This window comes from Taudactylus pleione, unplaced genomic scaffold (genome assembly GCF_031769625.1).
Source record: "Taudactylus pleione unplaced genomic scaffold, aTauple2 ptg000571l, whole genome shotgun sequence".
In the NCBI taxonomy this organism is placed as follows: Eukaryota; Metazoa; Chordata; class Amphibia; order Anura; family Myobatrachidae; genus Taudactylus; species Taudactylus pleione.
In genome coordinates this window covers 10486022-10500652 of record NW_028284973.1, presented here as the reverse complement: position 1 = coordinate 10500652, position 14631 = coordinate 10486022, and positions in this window count along the sequence as shown.

The window sequence follows — 14631 nt, the reverse complement described above, 5'->3', positions numbered from 1 at the left end:
GTGTATGACAATGTGAATTAATCAAATTTTTACACACTATACCTGCACTATCAACCCACCACCCACTGCCAAGGGGTGGTGGGGATAGTCCCAGGATATCAGCCTCAGCCAGCGGTGCCCTGGAGAGGGGGACACCTTTATTGGAGAGGTCCCCAACTCCCCAGGGATCCCTGGCCTGGGCTGACTAGTGGTCAGGGCTGATGCTGCCTGGTGCTGGTTCTTAAATTATGGTGGAACCATATTCATTTTGTTCCCCATCATTTTAGGAACCAGGACTGGCTGGCAAGTCTGGGGCTGGTTATGTTTTAGGGGGGACCCTATGTAATTTTTCTTTATAATAAAAACACTTTATATTAGGTATTCAGCCAGGAACATACACAAATCACACTGATCTGTGTATGTTTCTGCCAAATTCGCAGCTCAGGAGGTGAGTGTTTACAATCTCGGGTGAGTTTGTAGCAAACTCACTGTTATCTTGAAGTTTTAAACTTGATTCTTAGTAAATTTGCAAGCTTCATCTTTTCCGTGTAAAGTACTTCCTAGTTTTGCCGATGGTGAATTTAGTTGAGTTTGCAAACTCGCATGAGTTTTAACAGTGAGAAGAGAAAACTCACTTCCAAACTCGCACCTTTTTGGTCTTAGTAAATTTGCGAGTTTGAAAAAAAGGCTAAACTCGCATGAGTTTGCAAACACAACCAAACTCGATTCTTAGTAAATTTACCCCTAGGTCTGGATTCCGCTGTGGTTCGGATTTGAATGGCCGGCATCCCTACAGTTACCAAATTAACTAAATCCGGGCTAGAAGGGTTGTGTAAAAATATGTTCAAGTTTAGCAATTTGAATTCCTAAAAAGTATTAGAATGACAATTTAAGGTAACTTTCTTAAAAACACGTTATATTTTAAATAATTTATAACTGGCGGTAGGCAATTGTTGGACCATTTAGTCCTCAAGACGACATTGAAACAGTAAAACAGACAGGTATCCCACCAATGCAAAGTTTATACACAAATGCATGGTTTTGAAAACTCCATCCCCACAAGAAAAGTAAAAAAAAACAAACAATACTAATAAAAAAAAAATGTCACTGTAAATACAAAGTCTATCGACCGGTAATGTGCTTAGAATATGCAATGAACTGCTACCACACAATTTCGCTAATAATGATGAATACCCTGTTCTGCTACTTTTGTTCAAATATATTGTAATTATACATAATTCAAGAAAATTGTGTTTTTAATGTTTAATTTGTTTTTATTTTGACAGCATTCGACATCTTAAGAAACTGAAGACAATTCTTCACAGATGATAATTGGCTGGATCCTGTTAATAAAAATCTTAAAAATTAGGCTGTTGTCATCTTTCTTTAGGAATGTTGCTGGAGTGGCTGACATACCCGGGTAGCTGGTGTTGTTTGATGCAACTAATATCACATATGTGAGATACTAAAGGGTTATATTTACTAAGTTGCATATTTTAAAATTGGAGATGTAGCTTATAGCAATCAATTACATTCTATTTATCATTTATCTAGCACCGTCTAGAAGATAAGAGGAACATTCTGATTGGTTAATATGGTCAACATATCCATTTTTTAAATAAATACTTTATTTAAATTTTTTCAGATTGACTTTAACATTTCCAGCAAATATCATGATCGCACAATCAAACAGGACCCAATAGAATCACACAGCACAAAAAATTATACTTCAGTATATAAATATACAATAATCATAGAGCCACATACTATAACAATTGTGAACCTTCAGTTCTTTAAAACTTAGTAAATATCATGAAAACATAACAATGGGGGGGGGTAAACACATAGGGAAAAGAAGGATATAAGGAGGGGTAAAGGAATTACAATTAAAATACTGTAATTACTAGCAGGACACCCAGCATTAGCTAAAATATCAGTGGCATCACAGGACGTAGAATAACAAAATCTGTCAAAGCAATATAGGAATGTCAATCAATATGAGCCTCGTGGGATCAGAGCTTTATATGAGGAGGTAAGTTTAAAGTCTAGCCAACTAAACCACCGAGAGCAGTGAAATCAGGTTGTGCCTCTGGGGCTGTGAGAAATACGTCATCTATTTGCATGTAAAGAATCTAATCTTTGACACCAGTCCCAAACAGTATGTGGCTGGGAAGATCGCCAGCATAGCGGAACTACTGCTCTAGCGGCATTGTCTCATATTCTTGAGGTGAGATTTTTATACTGAGACAGAGGAATGGTAGTATTTGATAGAAATCAAAAGTCGGGGCTTGCGGGAACTGAGAAACCCAGAATCTCCAATGCCAAAGTTATGGCCCCAGTCCAAAAAGGTGAAATCAATGGACAATCTCACCAGATATGGAACATCATACCTCTATCATTCTTGCATCTCCAGCAAAGGGGAGACACCCCCAGAAAGTACTTCTGTATAACCGCTGGACAGCGAAACCACCTTGTTAGAAATTTATATTGTGCTTCTATAACTTCTAAACTAGACGTACATGCACTGGCATATTGAAATACCTTAGCAGAGAAAAGTAGTAGTATTGCTGCGCTTCTATGTTGTAAAGCAGCTAAAACTTAAACAAAAATACAGTAAATAGAAATTATGTTGAGCACTATGAAAAAAAGAGGGTGAGGGATAAGTGATGGTCTGAGTTTGAAAAAGTTAAATAAAATTAAATTTAGGAAAGATAGAAATGAATAAAATTGAATAAAAATAAATAAAAAATAATAAATAATAATATGAACAGTGTATGAGAATCACAAAATATGTGAATGTGGGAAAGTGCTGTGGTTAAAATGAAGCAAATGAAGCATATAAAATCCCACTTAAATAGTGCTTTTTGATGTTTATAGCCTTTTTGACAATATAAGGAGCAGACCTCGGGAGAGGTATGGGCAGTCCCCTGGTAAAAGTCAGTTTGCAGTAATGATTGTCCCTATTCTTACCCTACTCTGGGGCTTCTTGTCACGGCAGTCTCCAGCTGGTCTGTGGAAGCGCGTGGTGCCATGCCTCTTGATGATGTCAGATGCCGGACGCCCATCAATGGTTGTCTCTCAAACTTTCCTAGCACCAGCTAGTGCCTCTGCCTGTGGTCCCGCTCCAAGACCAACGCGTTTCACACCACGTGGGGTGCTTTATCAAGGATATTTTTTCAGTGTAGTAAAGCTCTTTAAATAGGATAAAACTTTATTGAAAAAAAAACCAGACGTTTGTTTCCGGAAATTGGCAGTGAAGGGCAGTAAGCACATGTACTTGAGTAAAAAATGCTATTGCTTCAATGAAAAAAGGGGGAAGGGGATCAAAGTCTACATTATGTGAATATTATGTGATGTCAGTGTTATGTCTCCAATGTACCCTATCTTACAAAGATATTAAAAGAAAAAATAATAAAGAAATAAAAAATTGAAAATATATAAATATACATTGTTTGTGGTGATTGCTGTTTTATGCCAGCATTGTATTTCCATTCACTTGTTTGCTGTGTGTTTTCATTTGGATCTTATTGTTTTTGATGTATATCTCCAAATCAAGAAAAATAACCTTTTCAGTACTGTATGTTGAGGTAAATTCCAAATTGAGCGAGTTGTTGTTCATATGTCAAAAAAATCTTCAAGTTCTGTGATTGAACCATTACAAATGAAGAAAAGGTCATCAATATATCTTGTCCAGCTTGTGATTTGATCTAAGTATGGATTGTTGTGCCAGATGTTTCCTCATACCACCAAGCCACAAAGAGATTAGCGTAGCTTGGTGCAAAGGATGTTCCCATGGCTGTTCCACATTATTGGAAGAAGAATTTCCCGTCATACCAGAAGTAACTGTGGCAAAGAGTGAAATCTATATTATCCATTATGAAATTGTTTTGGGCTATCGGAGAAACCAAAACTCATCTACAACTTCTCAAAAATAGAAGAAGAATTAAAAGAACTCCAGAATGATACAATAGTCATCAAGCCTGCAGACAAGGGAGGTGGAGTTGTAATCCTGGACAAAGAAAGATATGATGAAGAATCCACAAGATCAGACAATACAGCATACAAAGTTTTGAAAAAAGATCCCACAAATGAATAGAAGAAGAAACTAACTCAACAAATAGGTGAAGGATTAAAGATGGGAATTCTAACAAAAACAGAATATGACTATATTCACACAGAACATCCAAGAATTCCTACATTTTACCACCTCCCCAAAACCCATAAAAATAAAGAAAGGCCACCAGGTAGGACCCATAGTCTCGGGAATAGGATCTATAGCATTTCTTAGCATTGAAAGCATAGCTTTCAAAATACATTGACTTTTTCCTACAGCCTTTGGTAGAAAAACAAAGAATTCCTAAAGGATACAATGAGTATTCTCCAGATTTTGGATGCAACTGAATGGAAAGAGAACCACATATTATGCACTAGTGACATAAAATCACTTTATACTGTTATCGAGCACACAGCAGTTTGTGAAGCTTCAAGACATTTTCTATCTACATTAATGAACATATCAAATGCCCAAATCAATTTCATAATGGATAATATAGATTTCACTCTTCGCCACAATTACTTCTGGTATGACGGGAAATTCTTCCTCCAAGAATGTGGAACAGCCATGGGAACATCCTTCGCACCAAGCTATGCTAACCTCTTCATGGCTTGGTGGTAGGAGGAAAACATCTGGCACAAAAATCCATACTCAGATAAAATCACAAGCTGGACCAGATATATTGATGTCCCCTTCTTCATTTGGAATGGTTCAATCGCAGAACTTGAAGATTTTTTCGGACATATGAACAACAACTCTCTCGATTTGGATTTACCTCAACATACAGTACTGAAAAGGTTATTTTCCTTGATTTGGAGATATACATCAAAAACAATAAGATCCAAATGAAAACACACAGCAAAGAAGTTAATGGAAATACAATGCTGGCATATAATAGCAATCACCACAAACAATGGCTAAATAACATTCCAGTAGGACAATTCTGCAGAGTTAGAAGAAATTGTACAGAGGGTGACACATTTTGCATGCAAAGTGAAGAAATGAAACAGAAATTCCTTCAAAAGGGATATACAGAACCATTTCTACAATTGAAAAAACATTGAACATGAAAAGAACTGAACTTTTACAATACAAAAGAAGAAACAAAGACAGGCCCACAGACAATTTTCATTACTCAATATAATGGGAATCCTTGACACACATTGGCACATCCTTCTCCTTGATAAGGATCTAAAGAAACAGATTCCAGCAAGATCAAAAGTTGTATATAGAAAAGCAAGGAACCTGAAACAACATCTAACAAAAAGTTTCCTACTGATACCATTATCCCCAATAAGAGAACAAACAAAAGGTTTCTATTATTGCCACAACTGCCCAGGTTGCAAAAATCAAGAGAAAAAAGACCAGTAGAAACATTTCAGTCTCAACAATCAAAGAAAAATTACAAAATACAAGACCACATATCCTGTGACACAGAAGGTGCTATCTATTTACTACAATGCCCATGTGGCACGCAATATGTGGGCCAAACAAAAAGGAAGATAAGAACACGAGTGGCTGAACATGTATATAACATCAAAAAGGACTAAAAACACACAGTCTGTCAGCCCATTTTTTGGAAAAACACCACCAAAGCACCAAAGGTTTGAGTTTTATGGGTATTCAGAAAGTAATCCCTCATTGGAGAGGAGAAGACCTAGTATACACTTTAAAAAGAAAAGAAACTAAGTGGATTTACAAGTTGAAAACTCTTGAACCTCTAGGACTTAATATTGACATCGAACTAAAAGCCTTCCTATTAACATCCAGTATATAATTCCTCTCATCTCCTTCCCCCTTAGTATCACTTTTTCTTTTCTTATTCTCTTTCCTTCCTTTCTCATTTCCTGAAATTTTATTTTTATTTTTCGTTAACACTTTTATTTCTACATTTCCCCTTAAAAATATTCATAGAAATAAATTATATATTAGTATTCTATTTCATATCAATAACTTATGTTTTTATTTATCATTTATTATTTTTTATATAATTTATTTTTTATTTTTATTTAATTTTAATTTTTATTTTATTTTTATTTTCATTTATATATTTTAAATTTTTTGTTTTTTTATTATTTTTTCTTCTAATATCTTTGCAAGATGGGGTATATTGGAGACATAACCCTGACATCACATAATATTCACTTAATGTAGACTTAGACTGATCCCCTTCCCCCTTTTTTCATTGAAGCAAAAGCATTTTTTACTCAAGTACATGTGCTTACCGCCCTTCACTGACAATTTCCAGAGACGAACTTACATTTTTTTAAATAAAGTTTTATCCTATTTAAAGAGCTTTACTACACTGAAAAAAATATCCTTGATAAAGCACTACATGCAATGTGAAACACGTTGGCCTTGGATCGTGCCCACAGGTGGAGACACTACCTGTAGCTAGCAAAGTTTGAGAGACTTTACCATAAGCGGGCGTCCGGTATCTGATGTCATCAAGAGGCGCAGCACCATGCGCTTTCACAGACCAGCCGGATACTGCCGTGACAAGAAGAAGCCCCAGAGTAGGGTAAGAATAGGGACAACAGAAAAAGGAATTTGCCCTCCAGCACACTGCAGCTAAATCAAAAATACTTGAATTCTACATAATAATAGAAAATCAGAGGTATTAGTTACATACATTTGCAAATATATGAATAAGTGCTGGGCCAACATCAAGGCTCCTCTATACCAGCGTCCCTAACATTAAGGGGTTCTCGTCTGAGAAGCAAGGCACCACAAAAAATTCCAGCCAAGGACCATCCCTAGGGCATCACACGAAAAGGGGAAAAAAGGTTATAGTGAAGTGCAAAGAATAGATGTGTAAAGATAAATCAATAAGTGTTAATGAAATGTAAAAGAATTAAAATGACATAAATAATATACAAATGATTAGAGAAGTGAAAAAATATTCTATGTGAATTAAGTGGGTGCTACTATTATGTAGCAATAATTATTTTGGGGTGAGCATTTGGGAGTGGGGCCCCCGGGGTTGTTCTGGCTGGACCTTTCTCATGGCATCACCACTTAATTCACATAGAATATTTTTTCACTTCTCTAATCATTTGTATATTATTTATGTCATTTTAATTTGTTTACATTTCATTAACACTTATTGATTTATCTTTACACATCTATTCTTTACACATCACTATCACCTTTTTTCCCCTTTTCATGTGATGCCCTGGGGATGGTCCTTGGCTGGAATTTTTTGGGGTGCCTTGCTTCTTGGAAGTGAACCCCTTAATGTTAGGGATGCTGGTATAGAGGAGCCTTGACTTTGGCCCAGTGCTTATTCATATATTTGCAAATGTATGTAACCAATACCTCTGTATTTCTATTATTATGTAGGATTCATGTATTTTTGATTTAGCTGCAGTGTGCTGGAGGGCAAATTAATTTTTTTCTGTAGTTCAGTGTAAACCCCACCCTTTACAAGCACCTGTAGTATGTCATTAAGCTGATTGAGCAACTACCATATTTTTTGCTTTAAGAATAGGGACAATCATTACCACAAACGGACTTTTACCGGGCGGACTGCCCATACCTCTCCCGAGGTCCGCTCCTTATATTGCCAAAAAAGGCTATAAACATCAAAAAGCACTATTTAAGTGCGATTTCATATACTTCATTTTAACCACTGCACTTTGCAACATTCACATATATAGTGATTCTCATACACTGTTCATATTATGATTATTTATTTTTTATTATTTTTTTTATTTATTATTTCTTATATTTTATTTTTTATTTATTTTTATTCATTTCTATCTTTCTGAAATTTAATTTTATTTCACTTTTTCAAACTCAGACCATCACCTATCCCTCACCCCCTTTTTTTCATAGTGCTCAACATAATATTGAAATACCTTCCAAATTCCAATTAATCTGAATATTTTTGGTCTCCATATCCTTATCCCATGCTACCTGAAAGGATGTCTCATCAGAAAGAGAACTAGCCAGGATAATTTGGTAACGAGTGGAAACAACATGTTTGGGGGTGGTAACACTTGTACAAATGGATTCAAAAGAGGTTAGAGGTCTACCGAATTGGGCTGTATCTCCCAAAGAGGAGGCAAAATTATGTGTTTGTAGATAGAACCAGTGGTCATGCTTAGACAAACTAACCTCATTAGATAGAATGGCAAAGGACTTAATTACTCCTCCTGATACCCAGCTGCCCTATCTGTGTAAACCTAAAGCTGTACACCGAGATACCATTCGCCCTGAGTCACCTGGTGTGAAAAGGGAATTATATTTTATAGGGGTGAGGGGAGAAATCACCGAGGCCCCAATAGGTCTCGTTCTCAACTTTCTCCACATTGCCAGAGTTGGTCCCACAGACAGATGAGGTGTTCTTATCAATTTGGAGCACCACAGAATAATATATACACGTAAATTGGTAGATACTAATTCTATGGCAACCCACTACTTCTCTTGCGCATTCCGATACAAATCCACCAGAGCTGTAACTAGACTTTTTGGTGCCAAGTGCCAGAGAGAGCATTGGCATGCCCCCATTTTAAATAGGGACATAACATACTGCACCTGAAAAAGGCCCATGGCCTCATGGGGAAGGGCCAGGGAAGACATAGGGGAGGTCAGGAGATGCTGGGGATAAAAGAAGAGGAAGCTACAAGTGAGAAGTATAATAATCAGAAAAGTTGACAAGCCTAAACAGTGCCCCCTGCTCTGCGGTGCCCTGTGCCATGGCACTGGTATCACTACCCTAGTTACGGCCCTGCAATCCACTATCCTATGAAGGACAGTAGCCTGGTAATATACCAAAACCTTGGGAATTTGTCTACCCCCTAATAATTTCTGTCAGAACAATATCTGGTGCTTGAATCTCGGCTTCCTGCCATTCCGCACAAAATTCGAACAACATTATGAACAGTTGATAATTAATGGGTAGGAAGATTGACAGGTACTGTTTGGAACAATCAGCTTCTCGACTGTGTAATCCCGGCAGGGAACTAATGATAGGCATCGAAATCCGGACATCTATCATTATCCACCCGCCGAAATCCTGATGCCTGGCATACCGAACGGAGGTAAGCCGGGCGTTGTGAGCGGACAGCTTGCGGGGAGAGGGTTAGGTTTAAGGGCTCTCGGGGGGACTTAGGGTTAGGCAGGGTTAGGGTCAGGCTAGGGGAAGGGGGGTTAGGGTTAGGCACCCCCCGGGAGGGTTAGGTTTAGGGTGCAGGGAGGGGGGTTAGGTTTAGGCACCCCTGGGTGAGGTTAGGGTTAGGCACTAGGGGGGAGGTTCGGGTTAGGCATCCCTAAAGGAGAGTTATGGTTAGGGTGGGAGAGGGGAGGGTTAGATAGCTTACTTACCTCCGTCGGGATCTGCGCTCTTCGGCATACTGGTGTTGGGATTTGAACTGCCGGGCTCATGTCTGGCGGTCAATCATGCCACACCCATTCATTCTACCTAACCAGAAAAATTTATGTGGTTGCCATTGTGAAAAGTCTAATAGTTTCCTATTCAGAAGAGGAATATGATTTAAAATATCTAGATAGGTTGTGTGATATCAATATACCTAGATATTTCAGATGGGTGGGATGCCAAGAGAAAGGGAATGAGGACTAGAGTGCCAAAACGGTCTACACAGGCAGTAATATTTAGAGCCGAGGACTTGTTATAGTTAATTTTAAAGTTTTAAATGACCAAATTCCCCCATGAGATTGAAGAGCGACGGTACTGGATTTGTTATGACCGCTAGTAAGTCTTCCACGAAATGAGCAAGACTATAATCTTGAGAGCCTACTTTTACACACGATATGTTGGGATTGCTCCTGATGGCCTTCGCTAATGCCTCCATGCAGAGCACAAAAATTAAGGGTGAGAGAGGACAACCCTGTCGCGTGCCATTAGTAATGTGTACAATATCGAAGAGGACCCCATTAACCCTAACCCGTGCCGAGGGTGCTCTATATAGTGAGAGAATTCTTTGAAGGAACTAGTCCCCGCAAACCCAATCTTTTCAACACTGCCGATATAAAGCCCCAGTCCACCGGATCAAAGGCCTTTTCTGCATCCGTGCAGATAAGTACGATTTGGATATTATTGGTAGTCGCATATGCTATTAAATCTATAACCTTAGTGGTATTATCCTTAGCTTATCTCCCTGGTACAAACCAGACCTGATCGGAATGGACTATGGGCCTGATTCAGACCCGGTCGCTCTGACAGAGCGCTCGCTCTGAATCAGGGCCGGGCTTTTTTATTTTTGGAGCGGCCTCTCGGCCGCTCGCATAGCTGTGGGTAACCACCCACAACTATAGCGAGTGGCCATGATCATGGTCGCGATGGTCAAGACCATTGCGACCATCAGGCTTGCGACGAGACCCTTGTGGTAGGGCTCGTTCATCGCAAGCCCCAGAGAGCTTTCGGCTCTAACAGGGAATGCCTCCATTTGGGCAGCCACCCCCCCGGCTCATCCACCAAAGGGGGCGAGCTGTCACTCAACATCGACAGCTCGCCCCCTTTGGTGCGAGACCCGGAGCGACGGAGTGCCCATCGCTAGCCGGGTCTCGTGCATGCGCATGACGGAGCCGGCTCCGTCGTGCGCATGCGCTGTGGGAAAACATCGACCCGGTTGTGAGCGCTCAGCACTTGCGACCGGGTCTGAATCAGGCCCTATACTCGGTAACCACTGTTTAATGCAATTAGCCATAAGTTTTGCATGCAATTAAATGTCAACATTTAAAAGTGAGATAGGTCTATAACACTCCAGTAAACAAGGCTCTTTGCCCTCTTTAGGTATGACAGTTATGCGAGCGCCCAGGGACTGGTCCGAGAATGGTTTCTCTTATGCAACTGCGTTACAAGATATACAAAAGTGTATACCGGCGCTGAATTAAGTTGCTGTATATAATTAAAACACAGATATGTGTGCAATTTGTAACACATTTATTTCATCATATTACTGTTGAACATAAAAATAAAAATAACATAGCATATATAAAATCCCTATATTTTAGGAGCATAAAATCCAATGTCCAATGAAATCGCTATTGGGGGACTGTTTAATCCAATTGGTATGACACTGGTGTTAGGACTAATTGATATTCCATGTACAGGGTCCAGCAAATATTTACCAAGTGGGTTGTCCTGATTGCTCAGTCCAGATAGTATCTCCTGTGTCCAAATCCTGTTGGTATAAGCACAGAGTGTAGACTGGATAGGACCCACTTGTAGCTGCTTCCCATCGGTGATAGTAGCCGCTGTCCCAGTATTCATGTGTCAAAGTGTCCAAGATGGTATAATAGCGTTGTCCCAAAAACGATGAGCGATGGAAATGAAGCTTAACGCGTTTCGCTTGTCAATGTATATCCAGCTTCTGCGTTACAAGCTCTTAGGAGAAGGGGGACCAACCTATCCTGGAAAGCCTTCTAATAAGTGATGGGAAACTCATTCAGCCCTGAGCTTTTCCCATTGGGGGTCACTTTAAGAGCCTAAGACATTTCAGTGTCTGTGAAATGAAGCTCCAGAGCCTGAACTGCTGCCTTTGGAAGAGTGGGGAACCCTATATCATCCAAATACATCTGAACCTCTGACTCGTGACTAGAGATGAGCAGGTCCAGTTCCCTGAGAACTGGACCCGCCCGAACTTTGGGGACCTGGGACGATCCGAGGCGTCCCTTGGATCTCTCCTCCTGCCCCGGATCCCTACTCAAGGCAAAACCTCACGATCCTCCTCGAGGGTTTTGCCTCGAGCGGCCATTTTTAAAAATCCCTGTGTCTTCAATGGGCAAATCACTGATTGGTTGACAGAGCCGTCTGTCATGGCTCTCAGCCAATCAGCGTTAAGCCCATTGAATGCAGGGAAAAAAGAAGATGGCATTGGTTCACATTGCCGGCACCCTTGTGGCCGGCACCCCTCGGTGCTGACACACCAGCTGTTGGCGCCCCCACTACAGACACCACCAGCAGCCCCGCAGCTGACACCACTGGCTTCCCCATGCTTCCGACACCACCAGCACCCTTCAATGAGAACACCCCCGCACTACCAACACAGTCAGCAAACCTGCATTGAGGACACCACTGGCACCCCCACTCTGCCTACACCGCCGGTACCCTGCACTGAGGACACTGCCAGCACTCCCACACTGCCATTCCATGTACTGAGGACACCGTCAGCAACCCCCGCACTGCCAACACAGCCAGCAAACCTGCACTGAAGACACTGCTGGCACCCCCGCTCTGCTGACACCACCGTTACCATGCACTGAGGACACTGCCAGCACCGCAGCACTGCCATTCCATGTACTGAGGACACCATCAGCAACCCCAGCACTGCCGACACAGCCAGCAAACCTGCACTGAAGAAACCGCTGGTACCCCCGCTATGCTGACACCGCCGGTACCCTGTATTGAGGACACCATCAGCAACCCATCTCTGCCGACACTGCTGTCACAGTAAGTGCACTATTGGTGTATCCAACCCACACTGTATAACACACTGTATCCATGTTGGAAATTGGAAGCTGAACTGCCACATGTTCGTGCCGCCCACTGTGTCGCTTAGGATAGTCAGCCAGCTAGCTGGATGCAACCTTTTGGCCTAAACTAGATGAAAAAAGTAATATTGTGAGGTGGTCAAAATTGATTGGAAATGACTGGAAATAAATGTTATTGAGATTAATAATACTGTAGGAACAAAAACAGGCCCATTTTATGATATTTTAAGAAAAAAATCCAGATCCAAAACCGAAAAACAAAACACAATCCAGATCCAAAACCAGGGGAGATCCAGATCCAAAACCAAAACATGAGGGTCAGCGCACATCTCTAATATATATTGAATGAGTGCTGGTATCAGTATGTCTGAGGTGTAGCTAATAACCCCTGGGTTCTGGTGTTGGGAACCCTGGACATGCTGAGGCTCCGGTACAACCTGTTTAGTAGATGTTAGAAAAGTTGCTTACAAGTTGCTGCATTTTCTGCCCGCAGCTTGCTCTCTTTGTTAATTGCACAGGCTTACCTTTCCCGCAATGCGCATTTTGCCCTGGTGACACTGACATATTTTGTGCTACTGGGCTCCCTGCGCTAGAAGGGTTAAGATAGGTTGGAGAGGGAGTGTAGACACGCAAAGTACAAAAATGCATTCCAAGATAAGAGGTATATGACTTACAGGTACGCAAATCATTGTGCATGTTGCAAGCTGCTGCTGATGATGACGATGGGCGCTGGCCATATCTGACTGCCCGAACGCATCTAGAGGCTCATACGCACTTAACGATATGCTCCATGAGCGATATCGTTAAGTGTTTCCCCTGCACAGTCGTTAACGACATTGAGCATACACACTGAACAATATCGTTAACGATATTGTTCAGTGACGGCACCCTCACTGAACTTACAGAACCTGATGATATCGGCAGGTTGCCCTGCAAGTACGGGTGATGAAAGACATCATTAACGATCTGAGGGAACGAGCATCAATGAACGATAACGATATCGTCTAGTGTGTACGCGGCTTAAGACACATCCAATTATGCAAATATGTTATAAAGTATGTGAATTATTACATGCAGTGGTGAAAAGCAGGCAGGGTGAGGCTGAGGATGACAGTCTTTGTGATGTCACTGACGTGTGAGAAAAAGGCCCTGCTTGGTACAGGACAATCAGTTATTGGATGAGAGTGAGCTGTTATATATCGGTATAGCTATATACACACTTTTTTTCATTACTTTAATGCTTTTTACTGAGAAGTAAGAATATTGTAATGTAACTATTATATGACAATATACTTTAATAATAAGGGACTATTATAGTGGGACCTTCTTAGCCCGGTTCTGGTCGCAGCTTTTTGAGGGACTTCACAACACTGTTTTCTCCCTTGCATTAGCTGTAAGCAGACCACGCTATGACCATTGGTGCTTAGAGCTATTTTGTATCGTTGGCAGGGTGGGATAATATTTTCCCCAATCATATGTTCTTCTGCAATTGGGCTTTCTTTACTTATTATAATATAATACGCCTTAGAATGTATTTCATCAATTTCAGAATCAGAATTTCTTTTTATTTGCTCTCCTGTACTGTCTGTCTGATTCTGTGGCTTGTTTGGCCTACATCAGGGGGATTTGAGCATGTGGCCCTCCGGCTGCTGTGGAGCTACTCATACCAGCATGCCCTGCCAAAGTTTTAGCCTGCTCTAACAGCAAAACCGAGGCATGCTGGGATGTGTAGTTCGACAGCAGATGGAGGGCTGCATGTTAAATATCACTGGCTTACACAATCAACTCAATGTGGTTATTTTAAAATACAAATGACATTAATTACACAGCACAGTAGTACCCCTTCATCACATTACACAGCATAGTAGTGCCCCTTCATCACATTAATCTTCACAGTAGTGCCCCATTGTCACATTACACCACACAGTAGTGTTCCTTATTGACTTTACATCACACAGTAGTGCCCCATATTCACATTACCCCACACAGTAGTGCCCCTTATTCACATTACATAACACAGTAGAACCCATTCACATTATGCCAGAGACCGTTCACGTTATGCATCATAGTAGTACTCCTTATACACATTATGCCACACAGCAGTAGTGCCCCTTATACATTATGCCACACAATAATGCCCC